We start from the raw sequence: 15,635 nt of genomic DNA, 5'->3' as shown, positions 1-15,635 counted from the left end.
AAATAAAAATACATTATTGTCAAAATAAGTTATTTCTCTCCTATAACTACAACATTTGCAGTAGTTCGAGTATTTAATCTGTTGCTGATGCGTATACTAGTGCTCACATCTAATAGACAAGTGACCCTCCTCTTCACTAACACTTCCACCATGTATGGGATATCTCCTCAAATAAATTCTTTATCTTTAACACATGAGAAAGCCTCACTTGCGCAGGGCATCAAAAAATTGGGTAATACTCTTATTGTTCCTCTCCACGGAAATCTTTAGTAAAAGGCGAAAGATTTATACGCTCTGAATAGAAACAAGAGTGATCTACCTTCACAGAGTTAAACAGGGGGACCTGATTCTCCGTCACACACTCCTCACTTTGGTTTCAATCTTCAAACACAATTGAATTACATTGTTTTTATAATCATGGATAGTATATGAACTGTTTACTAAGAATATGTCAGATGGATGAATTCAAATTCTGTGTTTTAAGAATTAAAACAAGTTAAACAACATGGCCACATGTCAGTGTTATGCATTGTGGGATATGAGCAACAGTAGCCATGCCCATTTTCATGAAAATCCACTTCTACAATTGTAAAAAGAGTCAACTGGCAAATGTTTTTTTTTTTGAACTTACACTCTGCAAAGCAATGAAACCACAGTACAACAACACATACTGCACACCGTTAAAAAAAAGACAAGGGAAGGTTGGGATTCTCCAGGATTCAGTATCTGCTAAACTTTGAGGTCTGATTGTCTCTTCTGTTTAAGCATTTGTTTTTTGGGGGGGGATGGGGGAGGGATTGTATGGCATTGTACAGAGAGAGATTTTCTACCATGGGTTACCATTGTAACTACCATTGTAACTATTATTACTATGTTCTCTGAATGTTTTTGATGTCCACACACGTATTTATGGCGGCTTCAAGGTAACCAAACAAAAATGCTGAAAAATGCGGTTTTACTGGACTTGTGCACCCTCTTGTGGTCAAAGACAAGTACTACAAATGTTTCTTTAAGCAAACGTATGAAGCTTACTTTTGTCAGTTATCTATTATTATTATTTTAATTATTATGTATTATTGTGTACCAGCGTATATTGTTAATGATTTAGTTTTTCATTTTATTATTTTATTGTTATTGCTTCCCTTCTTGGTTTTGCCTTTGTTTTATACCGTTAATCACAATAAGTAAAAAAAATAAATATAATAAGTTATGACCTTTCTATAACTTCATCATTTCCGGTAGTTTGAGGATTAAATACGTTGCTGAGAAGCACACTAGAGCGTACACCTCAAGTATACACGGGTACCGCCTCTTCACTAACACATCAATATTGTCCTGCATATTCTAGAAGATACATTTCTTAATTTTTAACACATGAGAAAGCCCCACTTGCGCAGGGTATCAAAAAATTGGGTAAAACTCTTATTGTTCCTCTCCACGGAAATCTTTAGTAAAAGGCGAAAGATTTATACGCTCTGAATAGAAACAAGAGTGATCTACCTTCACAGAGTTAAACAGGGGCAATTGATTCTCCGTCACACACTCTTCACTTAGGTTTCAATCTTCAAACACATTTGAATTACATTGTGTTTATGATTGCGGATAGTATATGTACTGTTTACTAAGAATATGTCAGATGGATGAATTCAATTTCTGTGTTTTAAGAATTAAAACGAGTTTAACAACATGACCACATGCTGGTGCTATGCATTGTGGGATATGAGCAACAGTAACCACGCCCATTTTCATGAAAATCCACTTCTACGATTGTAAAAAGAGTCTTTCCTTTTCAGTGTTTGACAAAACACGTTTGAATAACGATGTAAAATATTTAGAGGTCGCCCCGCTCTTTTAGCAGAAAGTATTCCGAGTCTAGCACTGCTCGTCCGAGACTCTATCTGCTGTCTATAACCTCAGACAACAGAGAGAAATACATTTCCCACTCGAACAAGGCTCTTTAAACCGCTGTACTACAGCATTGTTAAGCTGCTCGTCTGTAGGATCTCTGACTGAAAGCTTGCATTAAATAAGATTTTAGCTCTTACTGAATGTGCAACTGCTGTTATTTCTCCTTTAGTTTGCTGAGCTGCAGGAGAGAAACAAAAAACTAACAAAAATAAAAGACATGAATCAAATTTGACCACACAAAACTGCACTGTTAAACTTTTCACTGTCATTTTTTTATATTTTTTACAATCTCTTCCTGTATTCTTGTAAATTTGCAGTAAGATACTGTCAAAAAATGTATCATGCATGACCACCAACAAAACGTGCATGACCACCAGTAGGCCTAATAATAAGGAATAATAAAGGTTTTGACTACTTTTTGTTATTTTGAAGAGTGAATACTTAAAGTAAACTATATAAAACATCAGGTAAGTTACTATGGCTTGTTTTAGCGAAACAGAAACATCAAATTGTATTTATTACATTGGGAATAATACAAAACTCCTTATATGGACATCCTGGGTGTGTGTCTTTATAGGTCACTTATTCAGGCTTTAAAAAAAAAGAATTTTGAGTCAAAGTTATGATTCATTTTATATCGCATTTTTAGTCGCAATAACTGTGCAGCAGTCACAAAATACAACGTTTTGGCCAAGTGAACTTTAAACTGTGACGCACCTCCAAATTTCACAAACTCAATCTGATTTTAAACGTTATACTAAATGATTTGTGTAGCGCCAAAATCCAAAAAACATAATCTCAAAAGCACAGTATTTGCACAGTGAGGCTGAGAGATTACAGTGTTGGTCGTGTGGTGACTCCACTTTTTGACAATGAATCTTATTTCATTCATTGGTGCATCACTGCCGCCTCCCACTCTAGCATTTTCAACACATGAAAAATGTCAAACCAACTGTGTATAAAAGCTCAATCTGTCATTTAATTAATGAATACTTATCTTTGTTTAATTACATTTTTTTTTATTATTGTAACTATTATAACTATGTTCTCTGAATGATTTTGATGTCCTCACACTTATCTATGGCGGCTTCAAGTTAAGCCAAACTATAAAGTCATAAGTGCGATGTATGAGTAAGTGTTTTTGTTTGTTTTTTTGTCGTCGTCTTAGGTAGAGTCGGAAGGAATGTGTTTTTAGTTGGCGGTGGAAGATGTGTAGCCATTCTGCTGTTAGGATGTCAATTGGGAGCTTGTTCCACCATTTGGGAGCTAGGACTGCGCACAGTCTCAAGATTTGTGAAAAACCTTCTTAGATAGAGTCTTTTACTTGAACACATGAGAAAGCCCCACTTGCGCAGGGCATCAAAAAATTGGGTAAAACTAGTGATGTGACGTTCCGTTTCGAGGCTTCGAAGCGTGAGCCGAGTAGGGGAGGGGGCGTTTCCGCGATGCGCGTATCGAGGCTTGCTTCATTTAGGGGAGGAGCCAAAAATGATGACGTCCGAAGCCTCGCTGCCCGGCTGTACCACGTGATTACTTCGTGAAGTGGTTCAGATTTAGCGCGAGGTTTTACAGCTATATAGACCCCTATATAGGCTCCATTCAAAATGTGGGTTTTTGAAGGAGAGTTGCGGTCAGTTGAGAGTTTGGATAGTTTGGAGAGTTTGGATACTAGAGTTTGGACAGCGTTTATATAGTTTGGAGATAGTTTGGAGAGTTTAGGGAGAGATAGAGATTTAGGAGAGGGAGGAGAGTAGGATAGGTGATATAGGATGGAGCCAGCGAGGCTCATCATTGTCCAAGTTTCACAAGCATAATCTGTGCCCTTTTCCTAGTTCCACAAGCACTTTCACTGTCCTCTGCCTGATTACACCCATGCCATTTTCAGAAAAACATTGCACAACCTGCCATATTATGATATTACCATTTTGGGAAGACTTACACACACAGAATACATTCAAAAAATTTATTAAACACATATGTACAGAAATGATTTGGTCATACATTTTTTGTAATTCATAGTCATTTCTAACAGACACAAAAATTCAATTCATCACACATTATGTGGTTCAGATACAGCTGCCTGTGATTATACACTTGGCCAGTAGGTGGTTTCGTGTGCACATGAAGCTTCGAGAAATGAACCCTTTCTCGAACCAATTGGCTCAAGTGGTTCAATGCCTCATGAGGCTTCATCTCACCATCACTAGGTAAAACTCTTATTGTTCCTCTCCACGGATATCTTTAGTAAAAGGCGAAAGATTTGTACGCTCTGAATAGAAACAAGAGTGATCTACCTTCACAGAGTTAAACAGGGGGACCTGATTTTCCGTCACACACTCCTCACTTTGGTTTCAATCTTCAAACACAATTGAATTACATTGTTTTTATAATCATGGATAGTATATGAACTGTTTACTAAGAATATGTCAGATGGATGAATTCAAATTCTGTGTTTTAAGAATTAAAACAAGTTTAACAACATGGCCACATGTCGGTGTTATGCATTGTGGGATATGAGCAACAGTAGCCACGCCCATTTTCATGAAAATCCACTTCTACAATTGTAAAAAGAGTCAACTGGCAAATGTTTTTTTTTTTGAACTTCCACTTTGTAACGCAATGAAACCACAGTACGACAACACATACTGCACACTTTTAAAAAAGACAAGGGAAGGTTGGGATTCTCCAGGATTCAGTATCTGCTAAACTTTGAGGTCTGATTGTCTCTTCTGTTTAAGCATTTGTTTTTTGGGGGGGGACGGGGGAGGGATTGTATGGCACTGTACAGAGAGAGATTTTCTACCATGGGTTACCATTGTAACTACCATTGTAACTATTATTACTATGTTCTCTGAATGTTTTTGATGTCCTCACACGTATTTATGGCGGCTTCAAGGTAACCAAACAAAAATGCTGAAAAATGCGGTTTTACTGGACTTGTGCACCCTCTTGTGGTCAAAGACAAGTACTACAAATGTTTCTTTAAGCAAACGTATGAAGCTTACTTTTGTCAGTTATCTATTATTATTATTTTAATTATTATGTATTATTGTGTACCAGCGTATATTGTTAATGATTTAGTTTTTCATTTTATTATTTTATTGTTATTACTTCCCTTCTTGGTTTTGCCTTTGTTTTATACCGTTAATCACAATAAGTCAGTCAGTCATCATCTACCGCTTTATCCTCCGCCAGAGGGTCGCGGGGGGTGCTGTGCCAATCTCAGCTACATCGGGCGATAGGCGGGGTACACCCTGGACAGTTCGCCAGTCCATCGCAGGGCCACACACAGATAGAGACAAACAACCATTCACTCTCACACTCACTCCTATGGTCAATTTAGAGTGTTCAATTTACCTATCCCCACATTGCATGTTTTTGGACTGTGGGAGGAAGCCGGAGAACCCGGAGAGAACCCACGCACACACGGGGAGAACATGCAAACTCCATGCAGAAAGGCCCTTGTTCCAACCGGGGCTCGAACCCGGGTCTTCTCGCTGCAAGGCGAGAGTGCTAACCACTACACCACCGTGTGGCCCCATCACAATAAGTAAAAAAATTAAATATAAAATAAGTTATGACCTTTCTATAACTTCATCATTTCCGGTAGTTTGAGGATTAAATACGTTGCTGAGAAGCACACTAGAGCGTACACCTCAAGTGTACACGGGTACCACCTCTTCACTAACACATAAATATTGTCCTGCATATTCTAGAAGAAAGGTTTTTTATTTGGAACATATGAGAAAGCCCCACTTGCGCAGGGCATCAAAAAATTGGGTAAAACTCTTATTGTTCCTCTCCACGGAAATCTTTAGTAAAAGGCGAAAGATTTATACGCTCTGAATAGAAACAAGAGTGAACTACCTCATAGAGTTAAACAGGGGGAAGTGATTCTCCGTCACACACTCTTCACTTAGGTTTCAATCTTCAAACACATTTGAATTACATTGTTTTTATGATTGCGGATAGTATATGTACTGTTTACTAAGAATATGTCAGATGGATGAATTCAATTTCTGTGTTTTAAGAATTAAAACGAGTTTAACAACATGACCACATGTTGGTGCTATGCATTGTGGGATATGAGCAACAGTAACCACGCCCATTTTCATGAAAATCCACTTCTATGATTGTAAAAAGAGTCTTTCCTTTTCAGTGTTTGACAAAACACGTTTGAATAACGATGTAAAATATTTAGAGGTCGCCCCGCTCTTTTAGCAGAAAGTATTCCGAGTCTAGCACTGCTCGTCCGAGACTCTATCTGCTGTCTATAACCTCAGACAACAGAGAGAAATACATTTCCCACTCGAACAAGGCTCTTTAAACCGCTGTACTACAGCATTGTTAAGCTGCTCGTCTGTAGGATCTCTGACTGAAAGCTTGCATTAAATAAGATTTTAGCTCTTACTGAATGTGCAACTGCTGTTATTTCTCCTTTAGTTTGCTGAGCTGCAGGAGAGAAACAAAAAACTAACAAAAATAAAAGACATGAATCAAATTTGACCACACAAAACTGCACTGTTAAACTTTTCACTGTCATTTTTTTATATTTTTTACAATCTCTTCCTGTATTCTTGTAAATTTGCAGTAAGATACTGTCAAAAAATGTATCATGCATGACCACCAACAAAACGTGCATGACCACCAGTAGGCCTAATAATAAGGAATAATAAAGGTTTTGACTACTTTTTGTTATTTTGAAGAGTGAATACTTAAAGTAAACTATATAAAACATCAGGTAAGTTACTATGGCTTGTTTTAGCGAACAGAAACATCAAATTGTATTTATTACATTGGGAATAATACAAAACTCCTTATATGGACATCCTGGGTGTGTGTCTTTATAGGTCACTTATTCAGGCTTTAAAAAAAAGAATTTTGAGTCAAAGTTATGATTCATTTTATATCGCATTTTTAGTCGCAATAACTGTGCAGCAGTCACAAAATACAACGTTTTGGCCAAGTGAACTTTAAACTGTGACGCACCTCCAAATTTCACAAACTCAATCTGATTTTAAACGTTATACTAAATGATTTGTGTAGCGCCAAAATCCAAAAAACATAATCTCAAAAGCACAGTATTTGCACAGTGAGGCTGAGAGATTACAGTGTTGGTCGTGTGGTGACTCCACTTTTTGACAATGAATCTTATTTCATTCATTGGTGCATCACTGCCGCCTCCCACTCTAGCATTTTCAACACATGAAAAATGTCAAACCAACTGTGTATAAAAGCTCAATCTGTCATTTAATTAATGAATACTTATCTTTGTTTAATTACATTTTTTTTTATTATTGTAACTATTATAACTATGTTCTCTGAATGATTTTGATGTCCTCACACTTATCTATGGCGGCTTCAAGTTAAGCCAAACTATAAAGTCATAAGTGCGATGTATGAGTAAGTGTTTTTGTTTGTTTTTTTGTCGTCGTCTTAGGTAGAGTCGGAAGGAATGTGTTTTTAGTTGGCGGTGGAAGATGTGTAGCCATTCTGCAGTTAGGATGTCAATTGGGAGCTTGTTCCACCATTTGGGAGCTAGGACTGCGCACAGTCTCAAGATTTGTGAAAAACCTTCTTAGATAGAGTCTTTTACTTGAACACATGAGAAAGCCCCACTTGCGCAGGGCATCAAAAAATTGGGTAAAACTCTTATTGTTCCTCTCCACGGAAATCTTTAGTAAAAGGCGAAAGATTTATGCGCTCTGAATAGAAACAAGAGTGATCTATCCTCACTGAGTTAAACAGGGGGACCTGATTCTCCGTCACACACTCCTCACTTTGGTTTCAATCTTCAAACACAATTGAATTACATTGTTTTTATAATCATGGATAGTATATGAACTGTTTACTAAGAATATGTCAGATGGATGAATTCAAATTCCGTGTTTTAAGAATTAAAACAAGTTAACAACATGGCCACATGTCGGTGCTATGCATTGTGGGATATGAGCAACAGTAGCCACGCCCATTTTCATGAAAATCCACTTCTACGATTGTAAAAAGAGTCAACTGGCAAATGTTTTTTCCCCCGAACTTCCACTTTGTAACGCAATGAAACCACAGTACAACAACACATACTAGAACCTACTTAACGTGGGCGGAGTCATCACTGCACGGCTAAGTGAAACTGCAGTGACCTGTTTTATGCGGTGACTTCGTTTTATAGTAGTGATGGGAAGTTCGACTCTTCTTACTGACTCGGATCTTTCACTCACGGACAGTAAATTGAACTAATCTTTTTTGAGTCATTTCGTTCATTTTTACAGTGGGTGGCGCTGTATCCCTCTTGTGGGCGTTATAAAAAAGACTGCGGTTCTCAAACACTTAACACTGTAGGCAACATCGTTTTGCTTCAGCTGACAAAGTATAATAAACAAAATGCAATTCAAACTATATGAAACCCTAGGAAAGCAAATACACACCTCAATAAAGTGACAAGTGACTTGTGTCCTGTATCCTCTCTGCCATTGTTGTTTAACAGCACGACAGTGACTCGGTAGCTGTCACGTGACCTGAGGACGAACGCTCGCTCAGTTGAGTGAATCCTGATCTAATCATTTCTGTTTCCTTTCCTGCTGAGTTTATGCAGCTGCCTGCCATCGTGTGGCGAAGGAAGGTACTGCATGAAAATGAACGAACAAACCACTCAGTTGAGTCAGTCCTGAACTAATCATTTCTGTTTCCTGTTCTGCTGACTGAACTTATGCAGCCGCCTGCCATGTGGCGAAGGAAGGTACTGCATGAAAATGAACAAATCACTCACTGCGATGACTCATTACTCCCGAGTCATATAAAAGATTAGTTCATTTTGAACGAATCGTTCACGAACGACACATCACTATTTTATACGCGACACCCACCCACCCACGCGCGCGATTGACTAGTGACTTTACACCACACTTCTGTAGTTGTTGGAGATTAACCCACATTTTAAGGATTGTTCAGCAGTTTTAATTCATCTACAATTCGGCGCTGTTCGGCTTGATTGTGTGTGGGAGGTCTCTTCCAGTGACGGGACTCAGCGGCCAGCAGTCTGACCAATCATCGCATAGTACCTGCTTGGAACCTCATCTGTACAGGTACTAAAAATAGTACCAGCTACTAGGCTAGTGGAAACGCTACTTAAACCGTGCCGTGGAAATGCGCCATAGAACGTACATCTTCTGGACACGTAAACCGCCTCTTCACTAACACATCAATCTTAATTGGAACACATCCGCAGAAGGAGAATCATTTACTTTGCACACATGAGAAAGCCCCACTTGCGCAGGGCATCAAAAAATTGGGTAAAACTCTTATTGTTCCTCTCCACGGAAATCTTTAGTAAAAGGCGAAACATTTATACGCTCTGAATAGAAACAAGAGTGATCTACCTTCACAGAGTTGAACAGGGGGACTTGATTTTCCGTCACACACTCCTCACTTTGGTTTCAATTTTCAAACACAATTGAATTACATTGTTTTTATAATCATGGATAGTATATGTACTGTTTACTAAGAATATGTCAGATGGATGAATTCAAATTCTGTGTTTTAAGAATTAAAACAAGTTTAACAACATGGTGGTGCTATGCATTGTGGGATATGAGCAACAGTAGCCATGCCCATTTTCATGAAAATCCACTTCTACAATTGTAAAAAGAGTCAACTGGCACATTTTTTTTTTTTTTGAACTTCCACTTTGTAACGCAATGAAACCACAGTACAACAACACATACTGCACACCTTTAAAAAAAGACAAGGGAAGGTTGGGATTCTCCAGGATTCAGTATCTGCTAACCTTTGAGGTCTGATTGTCTCTTCTGTTTAAGCAATTTTTTTGGGGGGGAAGGGGGAGGGATTGTATGGCACTGTACAGAGAGAGATTTCTACCATGGGTTACCATTGTAAATATTATTACTATGTTCTCTGAATGTTTTTGATGTCCTCACACTTATTTATAGCAGCCATGTAAGGGCTATTTCCTCAAATAAATTCTTTATTATTAACACATGAGAAAGCCCCACTTGCGCAGGGCATCAAAAAATTGGGTACAACTCTTATTGTTCCTCTCCACGGAAATCTTTAGTAAAAGGCGAAAGATTTATACGCTCTGAATAGAAACAAGAGTGATCTACCTTCACAGAGTTAAACAGGGGGACCTGATTTTCCGTCACACACTCCTCACTTTGGTTTCAATCTTCAAACACAATTGAATTACATTGTTTTTATAATCATGGATAGTATATGAACTATTTACTAAGAATATGTCAGATGGATGAATTCAAATACTGTGTTTTAAGAATTAAAACAAGTTTAACAACATGGCCACATGTCGGTGTTATGCATTGTGGGATATGAGCAACAGTAGCCACGCCCATTTTCATGAAAATCCACTTCTACAATTGTAAAAAGAGTCAACTGGCACTTTTTTTTTTTTTGAACTTCCACTTTGTAACGCAATGAAACCACAGTACAACAACACATACTGCACACCTTTAAAAAAAGACAAGGGAAGGTTGGGATTCTCCAGGATTCAGTATCTGCTAAACTGAGGTCTGATTGCCTCTTCTGTTTAAGCAATTTTTTTGGGGGGGAAGGGGGAGGGATTGTATGGCACTGTACAGAGAGAGATTTCTACCATGGGTTACCATTGTAACTACCATTGTAACTATTATTACTGTGTTCTCTGAATGTTTTCGATGTCCTCACACGTATTTATGGCGGCTTCAAGGTAACCAAACAAAAATGCTGAAAAATGCGGTTTTACTGGACTTGTGCACCCTCTTGTGGTCAAAGACAAGTACTACAAATGTTTCTTTAAGCAAACGTATGAAGCTTACTTTTGTCAGTTATCTATTATTATTATTTTAATTATTATGTATTATTGTGTACCAGTGTATATTGTTATTGATTTAGCTTTTCATTTTATTATTTTATTGTTATTACTTCCCTTCTTGGTTTTGCCTTTGTTTTATACCGTTAATCACAATAAGTACAAAAAATAAATATAAAATAAGTTATCGCCTTTCTATAACTTCATCATTTCCGGTAGTTTGAGGATTAAATACGTTGCTGAGAAGCACACTAGAGCGTACACCTCAAGTGTACACGGGTACCGCCCCTTCACTAACCCATCAATATTGTCCTGCATGTTCTAGAAGAAAAATATTTTTATTTTGAACAAATGAGAAAGCCCCACTTGCGCAGGGCATCAAAAAATTGGGTAAAACTCTTATTGTTCCTCTCCACGGAAATCTTTAGTAAAAGGCGAAAGATTTATACGCTCTGTATAGAAACAAGAGTGATCTATCTTCACAGAGTTAAACAGGGGGACGTGATTCTCCGTCACACACTCTTCACTTAGGTTTCAATCTTCAAACACATTTGAATTACATTGTTTTTATGATTGCGGATAGTATATGTACTGTTTACTAAGAATATGTCAGATGGATGAATTCAATTTCTGTGTTTTAAGAATTAAAACGAGTTTAACAACATGACCACATGTTGGTGCTATTCATTGTGGGATATGAGCAACAGTAACCACGCCCATTTTCATGAAAATCCACTTCTACGATTATAAAAAGAGTCTTTCCTTTTCAGTGTTTGACAAAACACGTTTGAAAAACGATGTAAAATATTTAGAGGTCGCCCCGCTCTTTTAGCAGAAAGTATTCCGAGTCTAGCACTGCTCGTCCGAGACTCTATCTGCTGTCTATAACCTCAGACAACAGAGAGAAATACATTTCCCACTAGAACAAGGCTCTTTAAACCGCTGTACTACAGCATTGTTAAGCTGCTCGTCTGTAGGATCTCTGACTGAAAGCTTGCATTAAATAAGATTTTAGCTCTTACTGAATGTGCAACTGCTGTTATTTCTCCTTTAGTTTGCTGAGCTGCAGGAGAGAAACAAAAAACTAACAAAAATAAAAGACATGAATCAAATTTGACCACACAAAACTGCACTGTTAAACTTTTCACTGTCATTTTTTTATATTTTTTACAATCTCTTCCTGTATTCTTGTAAATTTGCAGTAAGATACTGTCAAAAAATGTATCATGCATGACCACCAACAAAACGTGCATGACCACCAGTAGGCCTAATAATAAGGAATAATAAAGGTTTTGACTACTTTTTGTTATTTTGAAGAGTGAATACTTAAAGTAAACTATATAAAACATCAGGTAAGTTACTATGGCTTGTTTTAGCGAAACAGAAACATCAAATTGTATTTATTACATTGGGAATAATACAAAACTCCTTATATGGACATCCTGGGTGTGTGTCTTTATAGGTCACTTATTCAGGCTTTAAAAAAAAGAATTTTGAGTCAAAGTTATGATTCATTTTATATCGCATTTTTAGTCGCAATAACTGTGCAGAAGTCACAAAATACAACGTTTTGGCCAAGTGAACTTTAAACTGTGACGCACCTCCAAATTTCACAAACTCAATCTGATTTTAAACGTTATACTAAATGATTTGTGTAGCGCCAAAATCCAAAAAACATAATCTCAAAAGCACAGTATTTGCACAGTGAGGCTGAGAGATTACAGTGTTGGTCGTGTGGTGACTCCACTTTTTGACAATGAATCTTATTTCATTCATTGGTGCATCACTGCCGCCTCCCACTCTAGCATTTTCAACACATGAAAAATGTCAAACCAACTGTGTATAAAAGCTCAATCTGTCAATTAGTTAATGAATACTTTTTTTGTTTAATTACATTTTTTTTTATTATTGTAACTATTATAACTATGTTCTCTGAATGATTTTGATGTCCTCACACTTATTTATGGCGGCTTCAAGTTAAGCCAAACTATAAAGTCATAAGTGCGATGTATGAGTAAGTGTTTTTGTTTGTTTTTTTGTCGTCGTCTTAGGTAGAGTCGGAAGGAATGTGTTTTTAGTTGGCGGTGGAAGATGTGTAGCCATTCTGCTGTTACAATGTCAATTGGGAGCTTGTTCCACCATTTGGGAGCTAGGACTGCGCACAGTCTCAAGTTTGTGAAAAACCTTCTTAGATAGGGTCTTTTACTTGAACACATGAGAAAGCCCCACCTGCGCAGGGCATTGAAAAATTGAGTAAAACTCTTATTGTTCCTCTCCACGGAAATCTTTAGTAAAAGGCGAAAGATTTATACGCTCTGAATAGAAAAAGGAGTGATTTACCTTCACAGAGTTAAACAGGGGGACCTGATTCTCCGTCACACACTCCTCACTTTGGTTTCAATCTTCAAACACAATTGAATTACATTGTTTTTATAATCATGGATAGTATATGTACTGTTTACTAAGAATATGTCAGATGGATGAATTCAAATTCTGTGTTTTAAGAATTAAAACAAGTTTAACAACATGGCCACATGTCGGTGCTATGCATTGTGGGATATGAGCAACAGTAGCCACGCCCATTTTCATGAAAATCCACTTCTACAATTGTAAAAAGAGTCAACTGGCAAATCTTTTTTTTTGAACTTCCACTTTGTAACGCAATGAAACCACAGTACAACAACACATACTGCACACCTTTAAAAAAAGACAAGGGAAGGTTGGGATTCTCCAGGATTCAGTATCTGCTAAACTTTGAGGTCTGATTGTCTCTTCTTTTTAAGCATTTGTTTTTTGGGGGGGACGGGGGCGGGATTGTATGGCACTGTACAGAGAGCGATTTCTACCATGGGTTACCATTGTAACTATTATTACTAGTGATGTGACGTTCCGTCTCGAGGCTTCGAAGCGTGTGCCGAGTAGGGGAGGGGGCGTTTCCGCGATGCGCGTATCGAGGCTTGCTTCATTTAGGGGAGGAGCCAAAAATGATGACGTCCGAAGCCTCGCTGCCCGGCTGTACCACGTGATTACTTTGTGAAGTGGTTCAGATTTAGCGCGAGGTTTTACAGCTATATAGACCCCTATATAGGCTCCATTCAAAATGTGGGTTTTTGAAGGAGAGTTGCGGTCAGTTGAGAGTTTGGATAGTTTGGAGAGTTTGGATACTAGAGTTTGGACAGCGTTTATATAGTTTGGAGATAGTTTGGAGAGTTTAGGGAGAGATAGAGATTTAGGAGAGGGAGGAGAGTAGGATAGGTGATATAGGATGGAGCCAGCGAGGCTCATCATTGTCCAAGTTTCACAAGCATAATCTGTGCCCTTTTCCTAGTTCCACAAGCACTTTCACTGTCCTCTGCCTGATAACACCCATGCCATTTTCAGAAAAACATTGCACAACCTGCCATATTATGATATTACCATTTTGGGAAGACTTACACACACAGAATACATTCAAAAAATGTATTAAACACATATGTACAGAAATGATTTGGTCATACATTTTTTGTAATTCATAGTCATTTCTAACAGACACAAAAATTCAATTCATCACACATTATGTGGTTCAGATACAGCTGCCTGTGATTATACACTTGGCCAGTAGGTGGTTTCGTGTGCACATGAAGCTTCGAGAAATGAACCCTTTCTCGAACCAATTGGCTCAAGTGGTTCAATGCCTCATGAGGCTTCATCTCACCATCACTAATTATTACTATGTTCTCTGAATGTTTTTTATGTCCTCACACTTATTTATAGCAGCCATGTAAGGGCTATTTCCTCAAATAAATACTTTATTTTTAACACATGAGAAAGCCCCACTTGCGCAGGGCATCAAAAAATTGGGTAAAACTCTTATTGTCCCTCTCCACGGAAATCTTTAGTAAAAGGCGAAAGATTTATACGCTCTGAATAGAAACAAGAGTGATCTACCTTAACAGAGTTAAACAGGGGGCAGTGATTCTCCGTCACACACTCCTCACTTTGGTTTCAATCTTCAAACACAATTGAATTACATTGCTTTTATAATCATGGATAGTATATGTACTGTTTACTAAGAATATGTCAGATGGATGAATTCAAATTCTGTGTTTTAAGAATTAAAACAAGTTTAACAACATGACCACATGTAGGTGCTATGCATTGTGGGATATGAGCAACAGTAGCCACGCCCATTTTCATGAAAATCCACTTCTACGATTGTAAAAAGAGTCAACTGGCAAATGTTTTTTCCCCCGAACTTCCACTTTGTAACGCAATGAAACCACAGTACAACAACACATACTAGAACCTACTTAACGTGGGCGGAGTCATCACTGCACGGCTAAGTGAAACTGCAGTAACTTGTTTTATGCGGTGACTTCGTTTTATAGTAGTGATGGGAAGTTCGACTCTTCTTACTGACTCGGATCTTTCACTCACGGACAGTAAATTGAACTAATCTTTTTTGAGTCATTTCGTTCATTTTTACAGTGGGTGGCGCTGTATCCCTCTTGTGGGCGTTGTAAAAAAGACTGCGGTTCTCAAACACTTAACACTGTAGGCAACATCGTTTTGCTTCAGCTGACAAAGTATAATAAAAAAAATGCAATTCAAACTATATGAAACCCTAGGAAAGCAAATACACCTCAATAAAGTGACAAGTGACTTGTGTCCTGTATCCTCTCTGCCATTGTTGTTTAACAGCACGACAGTGACTCGGTAGCTGTCACGTGACCTGAGGACGAACGCTCGCTCAGTTGAGTGAATCCTGATCTAATCATTTCTGTTTCCTTTCCTGCTGAGTTTATGCAGCTGCCTGCCATCGTGTGGTGAAGGAAGGTACTGCATGACAATGAACGAACAAACCACTCAGTTGAGTCAGTCCTGAACTAATCATTTCTGTTTCCTGTTCTGCTGACTGAACTTATGCAGC

General features: G+C 38.0%; 10 non-coding genes across 10 annotated transcripts; all 10 read right to left on the bottom strand.

Annotated features, from left to right (window-relative positions):
• Window positions 1-200: 200 nt before the first annotated feature.
• On the bottom strand, window positions 201-314 carry LOC131460144 (U5 spliceosomal RNA). The gene has a single exon (XR_009240328.1). It is a non-coding gene; the product is annotated as a U5 spliceosomal RNA (small nuclear RNA).
• Window positions 315-1,381: 1,067 nt separating this feature from the next.
• On the bottom strand, window positions 1,382-1,495 carry LOC131460143 (U5 spliceosomal RNA). Its single transcript, XR_009240327.1, has one exon. It is a non-coding gene; the product is annotated as a U5 spliceosomal RNA (small nuclear RNA).
• A 2,586-nt stretch (window positions 1,496-4,081) lies between these two features.
• On the bottom strand, window positions 4,082-4,197 carry LOC131460150 (U5 spliceosomal RNA). Its single transcript, XR_009240334.1, has one exon. It is a non-coding gene; the product is annotated as a U5 spliceosomal RNA (small nuclear RNA).
• A 1,459-nt stretch (window positions 4,198-5,656) lies between these two features.
• Window positions 5,657-5,770, bottom strand: LOC131460132 (U5 spliceosomal RNA). Its single transcript, XR_009240317.1, has one exon. It is a non-coding gene; the product is annotated as a U5 spliceosomal RNA (small nuclear RNA).
• Window positions 5,771-7,519: 1,749 nt separating this feature from the next.
• LOC131460135 (U5 spliceosomal RNA) lies at window positions 7,520-7,633 on the bottom strand. The gene has a single exon (XR_009240320.1). It is a non-coding gene; the product is annotated as a U5 spliceosomal RNA (small nuclear RNA).
• A 1,532-nt stretch (window positions 7,634-9,165) lies between these two features.
• Window positions 9,166-9,279, bottom strand: LOC131460146 (U5 spliceosomal RNA). Its single transcript, XR_009240330.1, has one exon. It is a non-coding gene; the product is annotated as a U5 spliceosomal RNA (small nuclear RNA).
• Window positions 9,280-9,909: 630 nt separating this feature from the next.
• LOC131460136 (U5 spliceosomal RNA) lies at window positions 9,910-10,023 on the bottom strand. Its single transcript, XR_009240321.1, has one exon. It is a non-coding gene; the product is annotated as a U5 spliceosomal RNA (small nuclear RNA).
• A 1,061-nt stretch (window positions 10,024-11,084) lies between these two features.
• Window positions 11,085-11,198, bottom strand: LOC131460139 (U5 spliceosomal RNA). Its single transcript, XR_009240324.1, has one exon. It is a non-coding gene; the product is annotated as a U5 spliceosomal RNA (small nuclear RNA).
• Window positions 11,199-12,947: 1,749 nt separating this feature from the next.
• Window positions 12,948-13,061, bottom strand: LOC131460147 (U5 spliceosomal RNA). The gene has a single exon (XR_009240331.1). It is a non-coding gene; the product is annotated as a U5 spliceosomal RNA (small nuclear RNA).
• Window positions 13,062-14,534: 1,473 nt separating this feature from the next.
• On the bottom strand, window positions 14,535-14,648 carry LOC131460137 (U5 spliceosomal RNA). Its single transcript, XR_009240322.1, has one exon. It is a non-coding gene; the product is annotated as a U5 spliceosomal RNA (small nuclear RNA).
• Window positions 14,649-15,635: the final 987 nt, after the last annotated feature.

Source organism: Solea solea, chromosome 5, assembly GCF_958295425.1.
Source record: "Solea solea chromosome 5, fSolSol10.1, whole genome shotgun sequence".
NCBI lineage: Eukaryota > Metazoa > Chordata > Actinopteri > Pleuronectiformes > Soleidae > Solea > Solea solea.
Note: the sequence above shows the minus strand (reverse complement) of the source record. Positions and strands in the feature narration are given on the sequence as shown.